Source organism: Canis lupus, chromosome 11 (genome assembly GCF_011100685.1).
Source record: "Canis lupus familiaris isolate Mischka breed German Shepherd chromosome 11, alternate assembly UU_Cfam_GSD_1.0, whole genome shotgun sequence".
Taxonomy (NCBI): domain Eukaryota; kingdom Metazoa; phylum Chordata; class Mammalia; order Carnivora; family Canidae; genus Canis; species Canis lupus.
This window is the reverse complement of record NC_049232.1, coordinates 34,419,892-34,435,555: the sequence shown is the minus strand read 5'-3', so window position 1 is coordinate 34,435,555 and position 15,664 is coordinate 34,419,892. Positions and strand designations below refer to the sequence as shown.

The 15,664-nt window shown below is 40.0% G+C and overlaps 1 long non-coding RNA gene across 4 annotated transcripts in view; it reads left to right on the top strand.

The window, feature by feature from the left end:
• LOC111098045 overlaps positions 1 to 15,664 on the top strand; it is a 106,813-nt gene that overhangs the window by 67,658 nt on the left and 23,491 nt on the right. For all 4 annotated transcript variants that reach the window (XR_005366769.1, XR_005366767.1, XR_005366770.1 and 1 more), the window contains 2 exons: positions 4,318 to 4,407; positions 4,986 to 5,061. This is a non-coding gene — a long non-coding RNA (uncharacterized LOC111098045). The remainder of the gene's footprint in view (positions 1 to 4,317; positions 4,408 to 4,985; positions 5,062 to 15,664) is intronic.

Genomic DNA, 15,664 nt, shown 5'->3' with positions numbered 1-15,664 from the left:
ATCTGATGGTTCTAAAGATTTTCAAAATATGTGTTGAAAAGCAATAGTCACGTGGACTATGGGATTTGAGAAATGTCATCTATTAAAAATGAGCTTCTGAGAGGTGAAGGATCTGCCCAAGAACTTCTGCTCTGCCCAGACCTTGGTGTCCCCACAACCTAGCCTGTTTGCACACGTCGGCAAACCTTTCTGTGGTCCAGGTCATGTTGCTTGGTCATCTGGTCCACTCTTTCAAGGTCTCCCATGGGCTGAATTTGCTATCAGCTGCATGTAATTGGTCTAAGTCAATGTATGTATGATATGTATCAAATGAGCTTAAAGTGTGTTCCCCATGGGAATATCTCTGACTTTTTTTTGGTTCAGTAATTCTAGAACATTCCTCATCCCCTAATGTCCTGAACTTCTTCAGAGTACAGCAAAAAGGGGTTTGATTATCTGATGAAACATGAAAATTAGTTGCTGTGTCTTTTGTTTTCTTCTTTCCTAAACATCTTTTACTCTTTTAGAGTTAGTTTTTAATTTCCTAGGACTGTCTGAGAAAAGTCAGTGTAGTTACCAGAAAAACTGCTTTCCGATTAATCTCTTTTGCCAGTCAGACAACTCAGTCTAACAGTTTTGAGAAATGAAAAATGAACCATGTACTTTTGCCTTTGGTTAACATTTCTCTGTTAAATGAAATTTGATATTTTACCTCTAACTCTCTTAAAATGATGCTGTCCAAAACTATCATGCGGCAAACCCCATTCCCTTTTTGTCCTTTATAAAGTAACTTTGTCTACTTTGGTCATAGAAAAACCAAAACTAAGAGAAGAATAAAAGAAGATACATCCTTTCTGAGTAGTGTACAGCAAACTTACAGGGATGTTGTCATGAAGTCTTTAAAAAAAGAATCTTCCTTCTTTGAAAAGTTACAAGATTTAAAAATAAAAAATAACCACTCCACAACCTTCCTGTGAAATGCAGTCACTGTAATATGTACTTTTTAAGCACATTGCACACCTTTTGTTATTCAACTTGACATGAATCATGCTTACAGAATTTTGGCAAGACTTCTGATTTAAGTTCCCAAATGAGTATTCAACTTAGATTAATTAAGACTGTTATTTCATGGAGTATAAATACAACTGCTTATTAAAACATATTTATTGAGGATAAACAATTATGTAATAGAAACCAGCTACAGAATATAATAATATGACTAATGAAAATGGCAATTGATTACAAATGACATAATTACTGAGGGTTAAAAGCTCTGCAATTGATAGGACTTGTATTCCTTAAGCAGGTTTTAATAAGCATTTTGATCATTATTTAACGTGCAATAACTCACTTATTACATCCAAACAAAGAGTTCCTTTCCAACTTGGTACATGCAGCTTTAACAGTGCTTAGGGGAGTTGAGAAGATTATAGCTTTACCCTTAGGATTGAGGAAAGACATTGACAAAGAATGTTAATTAAGTGTTACATATTGTATTTTATTTTAGGAAATGGAAAGAAAAAACTGAGGTCTCTGACTGGAGCCCTTTGCCAACTGACAGATGAGAAGCCCTACATTTGACAGAGGTGCCTCAGTTTGCAGAAAGGACCTAAGGCTACCATTTGAATTTTTGTGACTTGATCTTTCCTGAGGCGTTCCCTAAGAAACCAACTTCATTACCATTGTTGCCCCTGGGGGTGGTTTATCAGGGGTTAGTAACTTTGTTTTGATTCTGGCATTAAAATGAGTATTTCCCTCAATTTCTCTGTAGTTTCTTAGTTTCCACAGTAATGTGATCTGCACAGTGGTACTGAGAAGGCGAGAGACTTGAAGAGACACAGTTATAATTTATGACCTCAGTTTTAGGCTATGGATATAAGGAATATGTTGTGAAATTAAAATAGTGTGAATGGAACTAAGCCTTTTCCACAAGTTTATAGGGGCCCAGAGATGGGAGCTGGAGTGAGAAAGGCCAAAATATGCTCAAGACAGTTTTCTGTTTGGTGTGTCAGAATCTACTATCAATATTGTTTAAGTTTGGGGAGCCTGGGTGGCTTAGTCGGTTAGACATCTGAGTCTTGATTTTGGCTCAAGTTGTGATCTCAGGGTCCTGAGATGGAGCCGCATGTCTGGTTGCAATTCTCTCTCTCTCCCTCTGTCCCTTCCTACACTAGCACATGCATATGTTCTCTCTCCTTCTCTTGCTTGAAAAAGACATATAGAAGTTTGATTCCTTAAGCAAATGCCTTCTTTGTACTCTCAAATCTAGTTATAAGCACTGTTCTCTAACATTTTGGGGTTTCTGGATTGTTTTCTAACAGAGCATTCTAACATCTACTTGATGTTGTATTTCTTCTGGACTCTGTGGAGCGTTGAAGACTATCGTAGTGGTTGAGAGCCCTGACTTTGTGCCAGACTGCTCTAGATTTGAGTCTATTCTGATACTTACATCTTTACCACCTTGGCAAACCTGTTTAAATTCTCTAAGCCACAGTTTCTTTGTCTGCAAATTCAGAAAAATAAAAAAGGTGTCTCCTTCGGGTTGTTGTAGACAATAAATTAGATGATTCATGTAAAGCACTTACTTAGCACAGTGCCATCCATATGGGAAGTGCCTCATAAATTACAGAACAGTTATTGCTGCTGTTATTGAAGAAGAATAAGCTACCCTATATAATTGCCCAATATAATCAGATCTATATCTGGATGTGAATAGTTAGGTCAATTGCCTCGATCTCACCAAAGCGTCAAGGCTTATAGGGGCTATGGTTCTCCCTGACTTCCATACCCACCTCTGACTTCATAGGTCTGATGCAATCCAATTTTTCAGTTCTCTTCATGGCACCTTTCTAGATGCAGGGGGTTACAGGGAAATGAATAACTCTTCTTTGGTTTTATCCATACATGACAACAAACCTTAACCTTCACAATTGTCCTTGTTTCATGTGACTAAAATTTGATAAATTACTTGGTTTGAAAGTTGTAGCAGGGATCCCTGGGTGGCGCAGCGGTTTGGCGCCTGCCTTTGGCCCAGGGCGCGATCCTGGAGACCCGGGATCGAATCCCACGTCGGGCTCCCGGTGCATGGAGCCTGCTTCTCCCTCTGCCTGTGTCTCTGCCTCTCTCTCTCTCTCTCTCTCTGTGTGTGACTATCATAAATAAATAAAAATTTAAAAAAAAAAAAAAAAGAAAGTTGTAGCAGAGCTGGGGCGAGGTGGGTGTAAGGCTGGGTAAAAAGGTGGAGCAGAAAAGAGCTGGCAACAGAGTTTATTCAGGGGCTGTTTTCTTTGTCTTTTAATCCTCAATATATTGCCTAAACCTGGTGGACCCACGCCTAGTAAGTGTTAATTGATCTGTGAATTGAATGAATGAATGAATGAATGCTCTTCCAAACATACCAGGTAGTATCCCAAGGGGCAGCGACCACCTTTGAACTGGTGTGGAAGGCTTCCAGCAGGGAGGGGTCCATACCCAGTCCTCAATGTGGCTCTTGTGACAGCTGTTCTGTGTAGCATCATTACTACATAAACTTCTCATTTATAGGTCACTCCTTTAAAAAAAATCTAATTCCCTGGATTGATGTCAACATAACAGGGATAATGGCAGTTGTTTTGTCTTTGCTTCCTTTTCCAAGCAAAGGATCTTAACTTGGGATTAGAAACTTCCCTGGTTCTGTGAGTCCCCTGAAAGTGTTCCCCAAAATTTGGGTGCCTGTACATTATTTTCTGTGGAACGCAATCATAGTTTTTATCAGATTCTCAGCAGGCCAAACTACCTTTAAAAGGTTACCTTTGAAGTTTACTAAGCATTCACTTGAAGGTATGCACAAATAGAGTCCCCTAATTCCAATGCCTTACAAAGAACTACTGTCAGTGAGAGTCTATCTCAACTGTTCAGTTTTAGATTTCAGGGCTGAGAAATTCCTGAATTATCCTATAAACACATATTTTTGAAATATGGCCTATAGGTAAAAATTAAATCCTAGAACCCATTGGGAGGATTTCATGTAAATTAGATTTAAGATGAGGCAGGGTTTTGAGTAAGGTCTATGGGAGAAAGAGCCACATTTTGGTGAAAAGGAAATGTTGGAATTGGAACAAACCAAATGTGTCTTATGGAATGATTAGACAAACAGCTGGTAACAACTTGAGGAAGACATCGGTGAGTCCCTTGCTCTGTGGAGTCTCTTCTGGAGGTATAGCCAAGAATTTGTCCTTTACAAATTCAAGACACTCTTGAATAACTTCAGGATATTAAAAACTATTAGAGGTGGGATGGGAGACTTCTGGCAATAGCACATCAGCAAATGATGATAGGAATAACTTTTGTGTTTTTCAGCTTGCACATTTGGGCCTCTGGTCATCACTCTGACGTTGACAGATGAGAGAGCTATATTTCACTCAGAAAATTTTCACAGATACCATACAGGTCTGTATCAGGCTTGTTTTAAATGTTACTATGTGTTTTGCAAAAGAGCTGCATGAGCACCTGTAAAACCTATTTCTGCCTGAGTGGAAAAAAATATGGCAACTGTGGTTTGTTGGAAGGTGCATAACTTTGGGAATAAGAAAGGGTTAGGTTTGAATACCAACTTCACTGCTTAGCAGCTGGGTGGAGTTGGAAAAGAGTAATTCTCGCCAAACCTCAATTGCTCCACCTGTAAATCAGGGATATTAATACTTAATTCTGGAGTTGTCATAAGGCTTGGTGGTTAATGTCTAGCTTCACGAATAGCAGGCAAGTAATAAATGACAACTATTATTATTGTTAATATGAAAAAGGATATAATTCATTTACATGCCATTAGGCAATAAAGAGGTTCATATAAGTGAATTTCAAGGAATAGAAGCTTTTCTTTTGAAATGCTAAACTTTTAGCTACTTTCTAAAATGTATATCATATAATTTTCCCTTCCTTGAGAATGTAGGAATAATGTATTTTATCTTTTCTCATATTCAGTCTCATTCTTGGGACCATCATTGACATATTATTATATTCTATTATAGATAAGAATACTAGCTTCCAGACTGTTTGGTTCCCAAAAAAGTGAGATGAGCAAGAGACAGACCATCATGGAGATGGGTAAATGCCAAGAGAATGAGCTTTTTTGGCCGGGGGCTGGGGGATTGGGGGCTGGGGGATTGAGGGGAAGCAGAACCATTGAGTTGAATAAACACAGAGAGCCCTGGGTTCAAGTTCTACCTGCAGCATTTAATGACTTCACCTTGGTTGCTTCCTTCCACTTGGTTAAATGAAGTAGTCTGTACAAATGGAAGACATATAATATAGAAATTGAGTTTTCAGAAAATTCAGAACAGAGGACAAGAAGCAAGCATAAATCAAATAAATCTTCTCCCTCCTCTGTTCATATATACTATATTACAGACCAGTTGGGGTTTTCTGAGGTATAATTGACATACAACATTATATTGGTTTCAAGTGGGCAAACATAAGGATTCAGTGTTTGTAGATTTTGCAAGATGGTCACCATAGTAAGTCTAGTTAACATCCTTCACCATGCATAGTGACAGAACTATCTGCTAGTGATGAGAACTTTTAAGATGAACTCTCTTAGCAACTTTCAAGGATGCGATAACTATAGTCACCATGCTGTACATTACATCTCCATGACTTATTTATTTTATAACAGACTGGCTGATTTTGAGAGGGCTTCAATGTGCTTTTACAATGATCATTCTCACAGAAAAGAATCAAGCAGAATTTTATCCTTAGAAGGCAAAAAGCACAGAGTAGACAAACAGAAAGATTGGGTATCCCAAATAGATTACTTCTGTTGATGTAATTTTAGGGGTGGTGTCTTCTGGGTAACTGGATAAATGCCAGAGTTTGCCACTGCACCCTTTATATTTCATTGCTTGCTGTGATCCCCCAGGAAGAGTCAGAACAAGGCTATTAGATTACATCTGTGATCTGATAGAGTGGTGTTCAGACTCCGTTCCTAAGCATTTGAGGGTTCCGCAGGAGAGATTTGGGGGTATGTAGGCACTATGAAAGATTTTAGGAAGGTGTCCAAGAAGACAGAGTTACCAGAGCCTTGTCTATTTAAGTATGAGTGACTCCACCTATATCTGTTTAAATATAAGGGGTTCATGTGAGATTTCATCTGAAAAAAAAATTTGCTGGCTTAAAAACATCTGAGACTCAAAGGAAATTCCTTTACCCAATAAGCATTTGGTCTGAGGCAGTTGGGAAAATTATGCCAGATAAAATCTGAACTCAGTAACTATACATTCACAATCCATCCTCCTCCCTCATTTCTGCTTAACTACATGAGTTCAAACACTAACTCCTGAAGAAACCCCCCATCATTCCCAAGCACAAAGTATTTTCTTTTTTTCTGGTCACTTGTTTACATCATTGTATTGGTCATGATTGGCTGATGGCTGTAATAGCCCCCAGTCTCAGAAGCTTAGCACATTGAGAAGATAACTTATCCTGTAGGCATGAAACTGCAACAACCCTCTTGGTCAGGTATCTCTGTTGGGTGTGCTGCTCCATGAGGAGGAGCTGGAGGCCTTGCACCATGGCAACCCCTACATCTCAGAGGCCTCTGGGGGACTTTCTGTGGTAGATAGTATAAAGACATGACACTGTGAGGACTTCTCTGGACATTTGAAGAGCCAGGCTTAGCACTGGCATTCCATTCTATGGGCTGTAACTAGTCACATTTTCCCATGTAGATATAAAGAGAGCTGGAAAATACAGAATTACTTGTTGGCCAAAGGAAAAATGGAATCTTTTCTTGAACACATTGCATTATCTTTTCCATATCATTAGCGAATCCTTATCCACATACAGCCTTGAGGTACAGATACTTGTGTGTCTTAAATCCTCAACTAGATTGCAAACTTCTAAAAATAGGAGTTGTGCGCAGCCTAGGTGGTTCAGCAGTTTAGCGCCACCTTCAGCCCAGGGCCTGATCCTGGAGACCCAGGATGGAGTCCCACATCAGGCTCCCTGTGGGGAGCCTGCTTCTCCCTCTGCCTGTGTCTCTGCCTCTCTCTCTGTTTCTGTGTCTCTCATGAATAAATAAGTAAAATCTTTTAAAAAAATAAAAATAAGGAGTTGTGCTTTATACACTACTATTTGTAATCCTTGGAATGCCTGAGTATATTAGTTAAGGTAAGCTACTATAAAGACAGACTTCGAAAATTTAGATCCTTAAGGGAAATTGCCCCCTCCCTTTTATTTTATTTTTATTTTTATTATTATTATTTTTGCCTCAAAAGTGTTCTTGGAAAGTGTCAGTCCTCCTACTTAAGATCTTATTCAGGACATAGGCTAATGGCATCTTTGTTCATCCTCAGGATTACTTTGTGCATTGCAGTGCCAACTAGAGGGAGGATGGAGGTGTGGTGGTGGTGGGAAGTGCAGGCAAACTTTATGGATCAAGCTGGGAAAAAGCACACATCGTTTTCATCAATATTCCACTGGCAAGAAAGCACTGACATGACCACACCTCCGAGGGTCAGTAAGAAATTTAGTTTCTAGTAGGGTAGTTACAATCCTAATCAATAACTGTGGGGAAAAATGGGTATTGGTGACAATGACAGTCTTCCTCACACAGGCAAGGGCAAGTTTGTTCCCTTCTAACAATTCTTCAAATTAGGCTTTGGCATTCGCTGTTTTTGAAATTAGGAATTGATATTCAAAGGTGAAATAATGTGCCCCGTGGGACATGTCTACTAGATCTTCACACTGGGATTTGCATCTAGTGCTTCCTAGCTTCCTAACCCACTTTTCTTGTTCTGTACTGTGCTATGTCTTGCACACAGTAGGATCCCAATAAATTCATTGGGTTGATGCTTATGCCCCTGTCCCCTCCTTCTTCTTCTTCAACCTCCCTCTTTCAGCTTCCCCTGCCAGTTGCAGATGTAGTGATCTGTGAAGAGTGACTTCTGTTGGCCATTCAACAGTGTGCCCTCAGAACTATGAACATATGACATCCTGCTAAGGGAAAAATATGAGTCAGCCATTTAAGCCAGGCACTTTCTTGACTTGTGACACATTCTAATTTTATTTTGTTACCACTTATTTTCTTTTTCTCATTACATTTGGCTGGAATGGCAAGCAAGTGTCTACTAAAGGTTGATTTCTGTGGAGAAAGTAATGGTATTTGATGGAAAGGACAGAAAATTCATTTCTCACCCACCCTGGGGAATGTGAAATTAATAGCGAGATCCTGGGGAATGCCAAGGAGGGAAAACCAGGGGGATATACTGTGTCCTTGATTCTGCTGGTTCCCTCTGCTCTTCCAGGAAGAGGTTTCTGCTCTTCTGAGTTTTGTTCTGCCACAAAGGTGCTATGGAAAATGCAATTATAAATTATATGCAATATCACTTAGGAGGTAGAGATTAATTAAGCAATTTGGGGAGTAGTTTACAAGCCCAGCATTCTAATCTCTCCACAACTTAATGTTTTATAGATAGTAATAAAAGCAAAGAGGGGCATGAATATCTCTCTCCATCTCGTCTCTCAGTCCCTTCAATCTCTGTACAAATTCCAGGTCACTCTGTGAGAGTCTAAGTAGGCATAAAGATACCCTAGATTCAGATGTAACTTTCCCACTGCTGGTTGAATGTCTTTGAGCAATTCATTTAAACTTTGTGAGCTTCAGTGTCCTCGTGTGTAGAGCAGGGATACTGTGTGCACTTCTATTAACAACGAAGTTTGGTAATATTTGTAAATTACCTAATGTATTTAGTATACATTAACTGTATTTTTGCCTCAAATTCAAAATGTCCAAAATCTTCTCTTAGACATTTCTGATGAATGAAAAACTGGATATTTTAAAAAATATATTTTATTTATATATTTGAGATAGAGAGAGAGAGAGAGACAGAGAGAGAATAGGGGGAGGGGCAGAGGGAGAGGGAAGGAAGGAGAGAATCTCAAGCACACTCTCCACTGAGTGCAGAGCCCAACTCAGGGCTGGATCTGAGGACCTTGAGATCACGACCTGAGCTGAAATCAAGAGTCAGAAACTTAACCAACTAAGCCACCCAGGCGTGCCTGAGGGTTTGTTTTGTTTTGTTTTGTTTTGTTGATTGTTTTATACGTTAACTTCAGGGTCACCATATTGCTTGATTTAAGCCACATCTATCCAGATTTCATCAGAAGGTAACAATTGTCCATCTATTATTCCTGCAGTTAGCCAATTAGACACTATTGCATACATAACTGTCTAGTAATGCAGTGGTTTTGCTAAATTCCACAATGTTGGAATAATTTTGCCAGTGTTCTGATTCTGGCTAGGAGAAGAGGAACCATAGGCTTCCCATGGAGGGGGCTTTTGTTGGAATCTAGATACCGCCGCTAATGGGCCAGAACGTAGGGAAAAAACCACCAAGACCCCGAAATAATTGCTTAGAAATTTCCCATCTGTAACCTACGTCTGTTAGAAATAATAGAGATTTATTCTGTTTGAGATCAGGTTTCCCCTAATGCAACCTTGTACACTGTTGGAGAAGATTGGTAGGCTTTGCAATTCATAACAGTGATCTTCTTTCTAGAGGCCCGAGGGTGTTGACAATGGAAAGTTTTTCAGGGTGACTAATGCTTTCTATGAATAAACTAGATCCTTGAGTTGTCCTCTGATGGCCTGAAATCTTAACCAAAACCTCTTTTAGGAAAATTAAGGTTTTCTTAGGGCCCACGTGGAAACCTTGCTCTCAAAGACAAAATTGAGATCCAGATTCAGTTAAAATATATTGGGAGCCTTCTACTCACTGAGTACCTCCCTTGGGGCTTTCCCATCCCTCCTGTCATGGGGACAGCGCTGATTATCTCCCCTCATCAGATGGTTATATTGCTGTGTCACTCCCTCCGCAAACTGAGACCTACGCCCTTTCTTCTTTGGTTGACATTCTTTTTCTACTTCTTTGAAAAAGCACAGATAATTTTTGCCATCCCAGGCCTCAGCAGGGAAAGGTCAAGTCATTACTGTTCAAACACCATTTCCACCAGTGAAGTCACTTGAGTCAGGGCTTCTCAGGTAAGACAACGCGGGAGGTGATACTCCAGGAAGCGTTTTTGAGACAGAATGGGAATTCACAGTGAAGACTATACGTTTGGCTTCTTGGTCCCTTTTTACATAACATGAAATAGCCTTTTAACTATGTAAAAGGGAGAAAAGTGAAAGAAAGCCTGGGATCTAGCCTCGGTTGTGATTTCAGTGGAGAGGAGAGCACGGGGAGCTTACTGCCCTACCGGTTTAGCAGAAACACTGGAAGTCTGTCTGTCAACCAGGGCATCCTTTCTTGTCTTGGCTTGTTTTGGAGCTAGGAAGAGAGCTGATAGTCTTCACCCTGTCTAATTTATGTAGCTTCAGAAAGAAAGGTTGTCAGGTTCCACATGATGAAGAAAGAGGGAAAAAAGCAAATGAGACTGGGGACATGTCTAAACTCTCCGGCAGCATTGTCGCCCTGCTCATCAGGTAGGAAGAAAAACAGATTAAAGCATGTTCTTTGTTTCCAAATTCCAGGCTTGCAAAGGATGTATTATGATACTCATTTCAAAATATGGTTACATCTTGAAAGCATTTTTGTTAGATAGGCATATTATCTTTAACAATGAAGCAAGGGGGAAAAAAAGGTTGGTGCATTACAGTAGACTCTTAAAATACCTTAGCAGATCTAACTTTATATATATATATATCTTTTTACATTAGCATTCAAAACTCCTTGGCAGGAACAATAGGAACAGTTCAAAGTTCAACTCATAATCATAAGCAGACTTCTCCCCCTCTGCGCACCCCCCAACCCTGCTTTGGTTTTTGTGAGTGTATTTGGAGAGGGTGGAGAGAAGGGAAAGAGGTCAAATTCAAACGTCTTTCTCCCCCCACCCCCCCCTTTCAGGACGAGCTCTAATTTCATAATAGGATAGTTTTATTCAGAGTTAACTACTTTGGGTTCAGAATGATAATCGTAGAAAATATAAAGTAACGTTTTAAAAGCTCCGGCTGTGAAAGAAAAGGAATAGCGCAGCTTAGTAAAAGCATATGTTGCTAGTGGGACCTCACAACCACATTCAAATCACGCTCTTGCCAAATCACGTTATGTTTCTAAAGCTCCTTATTTGAATTTCCCAAGCGGGGTTCATATGGCATGTTCTGTGTTTTTGCTATACGGTATTGAAGGAGGTCCTTAGAAATCTTTCCCCTAAAGAACCCATTTTTTTTTTCTTTTCTAAATAAAAGTCCTAATTAAGCCTAGTTTACATTTATGGAAGACAGGACTTCACTGACAACAACGGAAAATAAAAATCTGCTCTTGGCACCATTCGGGGTTCCGACGATGGCCCGAGGAGCCGAGGAGCAGAGCCTGCTGCCAGGGGGTGTGCCGCCCCTTGCTGGGCTTCTGTGGGAGTTAGGGCCCATCGCGGCCTGCCTTCCCGGACCTGGAGACCCCAGCCAAGCCAGTCCCAGTTGCAAAGAAAGACTGTGTTAAAACCACCCCAGGCCAGTGTATTCTTTACTTCAAAAGATTCAAAATAAAAAGTCACAGACTCCGAGATTCTGTTACCTGTTTTTGGAATGCATTTCAGTGTTTTACGAAATCTGGAGTCAGGAATTCACCCTGAAGTCCCCAGTTAATGCCTAATGTTTGCTCTCGCATTTCTCTGTAGCCTACTGTTCTGTTTAGAAAGCCTGATTGTCTTTGCTTCTTTTTAGGCTCTGCTTAATCATTGTTTATGATTTTGATAGTTCTGCCCTGGCACCTCTGAGTTCTTTATAACTTAATTATCATATCTAGCCTTACAATGAATAAAATGATTATCCTGTCCCAGCCCCCAGGCTTTGGCTGTTGGCGTGTATTAAAGCTTTAACTATTATGACATGAGATCTTTGAGTAACTTTGTAAAATACAGAGCATAGCCAGAGAGAAATAGTCCTGTTGAGGCCACATTCCCCAATGGGTGCTGCTGAACGCTTGTGTTCTCCAGTTATGACTGCCCGTCGTCATATAGGTCTGTCCAGCCTAAATATCTATCTCCTGAAATAACCGAGTCATATCTCAGCATTTTGTTCAGAAAACAAAAGGATCCATCAAGAACAGAATTATGGATGACAAGAAATATGGTTTACTGAAATAAAATTCTGCATAGCACATTGCAAATTCTATCCTTTGAGGTTCTGATATTTATTTCTAATGTTTCCCTCCTGCCGACTTCCCCCTCTCTTTCCCTGTTTCACTTTGTCACCTCTGAACTAGGAATTTTTTTTGAAACTTTTGCACAAGGTAAGAGGATAGTTTTGTTCTTTCTCATCCAGATGTCTCTTCTTCTTTTAGGATATGCTGATCTTCTAAGTGCTTTACGTGGTTCACGTTCTCTGCTTATGTCCACTGGGTTTTCTTATTTAGTTCAAATTTCACTTAAAATAGAAACTTTCTTTTTTCCTGACAAGCAGCATAATATTGTGGGTATGAGCACAGATGGTCCAGATCCAAATCTTGGTTCTGTGATTTGGGGCAGTTTACTTAACTTTTCTGCAAAATGAGGATAGAAATTCTCCTGAATACCTACTACTGTTGAGAACATTGAAGGCGTTAGTATGTCGCAAGCAGTCGGAAATGTGCATGGCCACAGATCTCTCTCTTGAATCATACTGATTATTATTATTATTATTATGCTGTATCACTCTGTGAAATGGCTTCGTTTTCAGTCTGCAGAGCCTGCAGTTATTTGTCTCTCTCGAAGGCAAGTGCTCTGCTCTCCCTTTTTTGGTTCTGTTCAAAGTAGAGTCTTGCCCAAGGTCTAGTATTGACAGAAGATGGTTACTTGGTTCCTTTGTTGGGAAAAGTAATGTCCAGTTTAAGGGGAACTCCTTCTCCCTAATGAGAAATGACACCAAGGCTATGTTTCTTCGAATAAACATTTTTCCAGGAATTGTGGCTGTATCCCTCTCCCCTGGGATGGGCTATACTTGAACAAAACAATTCGCATATGTGCAAATGCATTTACTCCAACAACTCAATTCCTGAGCCTTTGCTTTATAATTGTCCATTCTTCTGTATTTGTCATTTTAAGGCTCAAATATGATTTCTGTATCCCTTTTATTGTCACTGGAAATATAAAGAGAATGTTCTCCATTGCTTTTTTTTTTTTTTTTTTAGAAAGAGAGAGAGAGAAAGTACATGGGCTAGGGAGGACGGGCAGAGGGAGAGGCACAGAGAGAGAGTCTTAAGCAGGCTCCACTCCCAGTGTGGAGGAGCCCAACGTGGGGCTCGATCTCACCACCCTGAGATCATCACCTGAGCTGAAATCAACAGTCAGACACTTAACAGACTGAGCCACCCAGGCACCCCTTGGATTATCAATTTTTAAAAAAATGATGGAAAGTGTCTGGCTGAGAATCAGCCCCTGCAGAACTCTATGTGACAGCCCTGTGGACTCTCACCAATAATGTGCATTCTAAGCAGGGCAATATGAAGTTACAATTAGTATATCATTAAGAGTAAAATCTGTTAAGTTACTGGTAGAGTGTCTAGCATCTCCAAGTTGATGTTACCACAGGCAAATACCCAATAATCTTTGATTCTGCTACGTCTGCAAAACTGTCAGGATACGATGGAAGAGAAATAGAGTCCTCTGAAGGAAATCAATTAGAAAATATGCATTCATCTTCCTCACAAAATAATATTTTACGTAGTAGCCTGCCATCTTCCAGTTGCTTACAAATGCGTTTTTCTGTTATATTTTAATAGAGAGGCATTATACGCTGAAGACGAAGAGAATGGTCTCTGAGTCGGAGTGCTTGGATGTGCGTGCTGGCTCCTCCACTCACCAGCTTTGAGTGTTCATGCAGGTTACTTAACCTCCCTGGCCTCACTTTCCTCATCTGTAAAATGAGGATGATAACAGTCGCTACCCCATACAGTTGTTGTGAGGATAGTTGTGCTTGCTATATAGAACCATCAGCGGAGCGATAGCTATTATTAAAAGATGAAAGGATAATCGTGCTTCATTTGTATAACACCTAATTTGTCCATTAGTCTTGAAAACATTAAACCATTGCTGTCAAACTTCTCTTTCTCATACCTCCTTCTTTTACCAGATAGCAGAAGGCAAATAAAATCCTGGGACGTTGCCTTTTCATTGCCACCGGTTGAGAAGAAAGTGACTGGGGAAAAACAAAATTCTAGCATGCTTTTACCCTGCCTAGCTGAGACCACTTAATAAATCACTTAACTATCACATAAAAAAACAAACCTAAAGAAATATACAAGGAGCAATGATTCGTGAAAAATAAAATACTGTGGCATATTTTTACCCTGCTGTGCTGAAACAATTCAATAAACCTCTTAGCACCTAAAAGTTGGCCAAATGCACTTGGGTATATCAGTAAAAAATAAGGATCAACATAAAACATAAACATAGGGGGTCAGTATAAAGAATTAAAGACAAATACTGAGCCTGTAATAGAATATGACAAAATCATACTGGTGGTACAAAGATGATAAAAATATGGGAAATACTTAAAATGCAAATAATGAAAGAATTTCTCCCACAAAGCCTACAATGACACCTGGGTTACTTTCCTAAAACTTTCAAAGTTCTGTTGAAAGTGGAGACATCATCTGGGGGTGAGGGAGAGGAGTTTACCTTTTACTGGTTGCCAGTTACAATCACCGATTCATTTATCAGAGTACTGGAGAACTGGCTGCCGTGGGGTTGTGTGTGAGTGGACAAAGTCTCTGGTGCTGGAGGCCCCGTCTGGCAAGTGGTGACTTAATGTGTGCCAGGGAGGCCACCAAACATTGACGAGTCAGGTGGATTCCGGAGGCAAAGAAAATGCCCTCAGCCAAGACAATTCCATAGCTTTTGTCTCTGCCTGTTCTTACTTAGACTGTCATTTCTGGCCTTCCTTCCCCTTCTTTATGGCCCCTCACACCCCGACAAAGTTCTTGCTTAATTTTAAAGCCCTGACTTATAGCTGGCTGCTGCCAAGGAATGACCTTCCCCATTTGACCAGTGTTAAAGAGGCCTATGGCGATGATGCTTTTGAATATACTCAGAGACTACTCTTTGGGAGTTAGAAGTCAACATACAGAAGAATTAAGAGCACAATTTTAATTTTAAGAGAAAACTGTATGCAGAGCTGTGTTGGGGGACTGTTTCTGCAAGAAGCCTGTTTTGAGAGAAAGCCTGGGTTTTCTTCTAGACAGAGCTGAGTTCAAGTCTCTTCCTCATCATGTTCTAGGAAGTTGACCTTGCTCACATTATGTAACCTCTGAGCATCTGTATACTCACATGCTATCTCGGGATAATGCTGCTCCTTTGGCTGTTATAAGTTACAGCGAGACAGCAGACATAGGACAGCCTGCCCAGTGCCTGCAGCATGGCTTACGTTCAAGGAACATCAGTGACCTTCCCTGCTACCTTTATAAAAAAATCATTATAATCAGGGAAGAAATATAGGAGAAAAAAAAATATTTGGCATCTCCACTATAGCTATAACTATATAAATAATATAATAAACATGGGAGGTAAACATATATGTCTATTTCCCCATGTTTATTTTTTTATGTTGATGCCTATTTTTTACTGATATACCCAAGTGTATTTGTCTGATTTTTAGGTGATAGCTAAGTGGCTTACTGGATTGTTTCAGCTCAGCAGGGTAAAAATATGCCACAGTATTTTATTTTTCACAAATCACTGC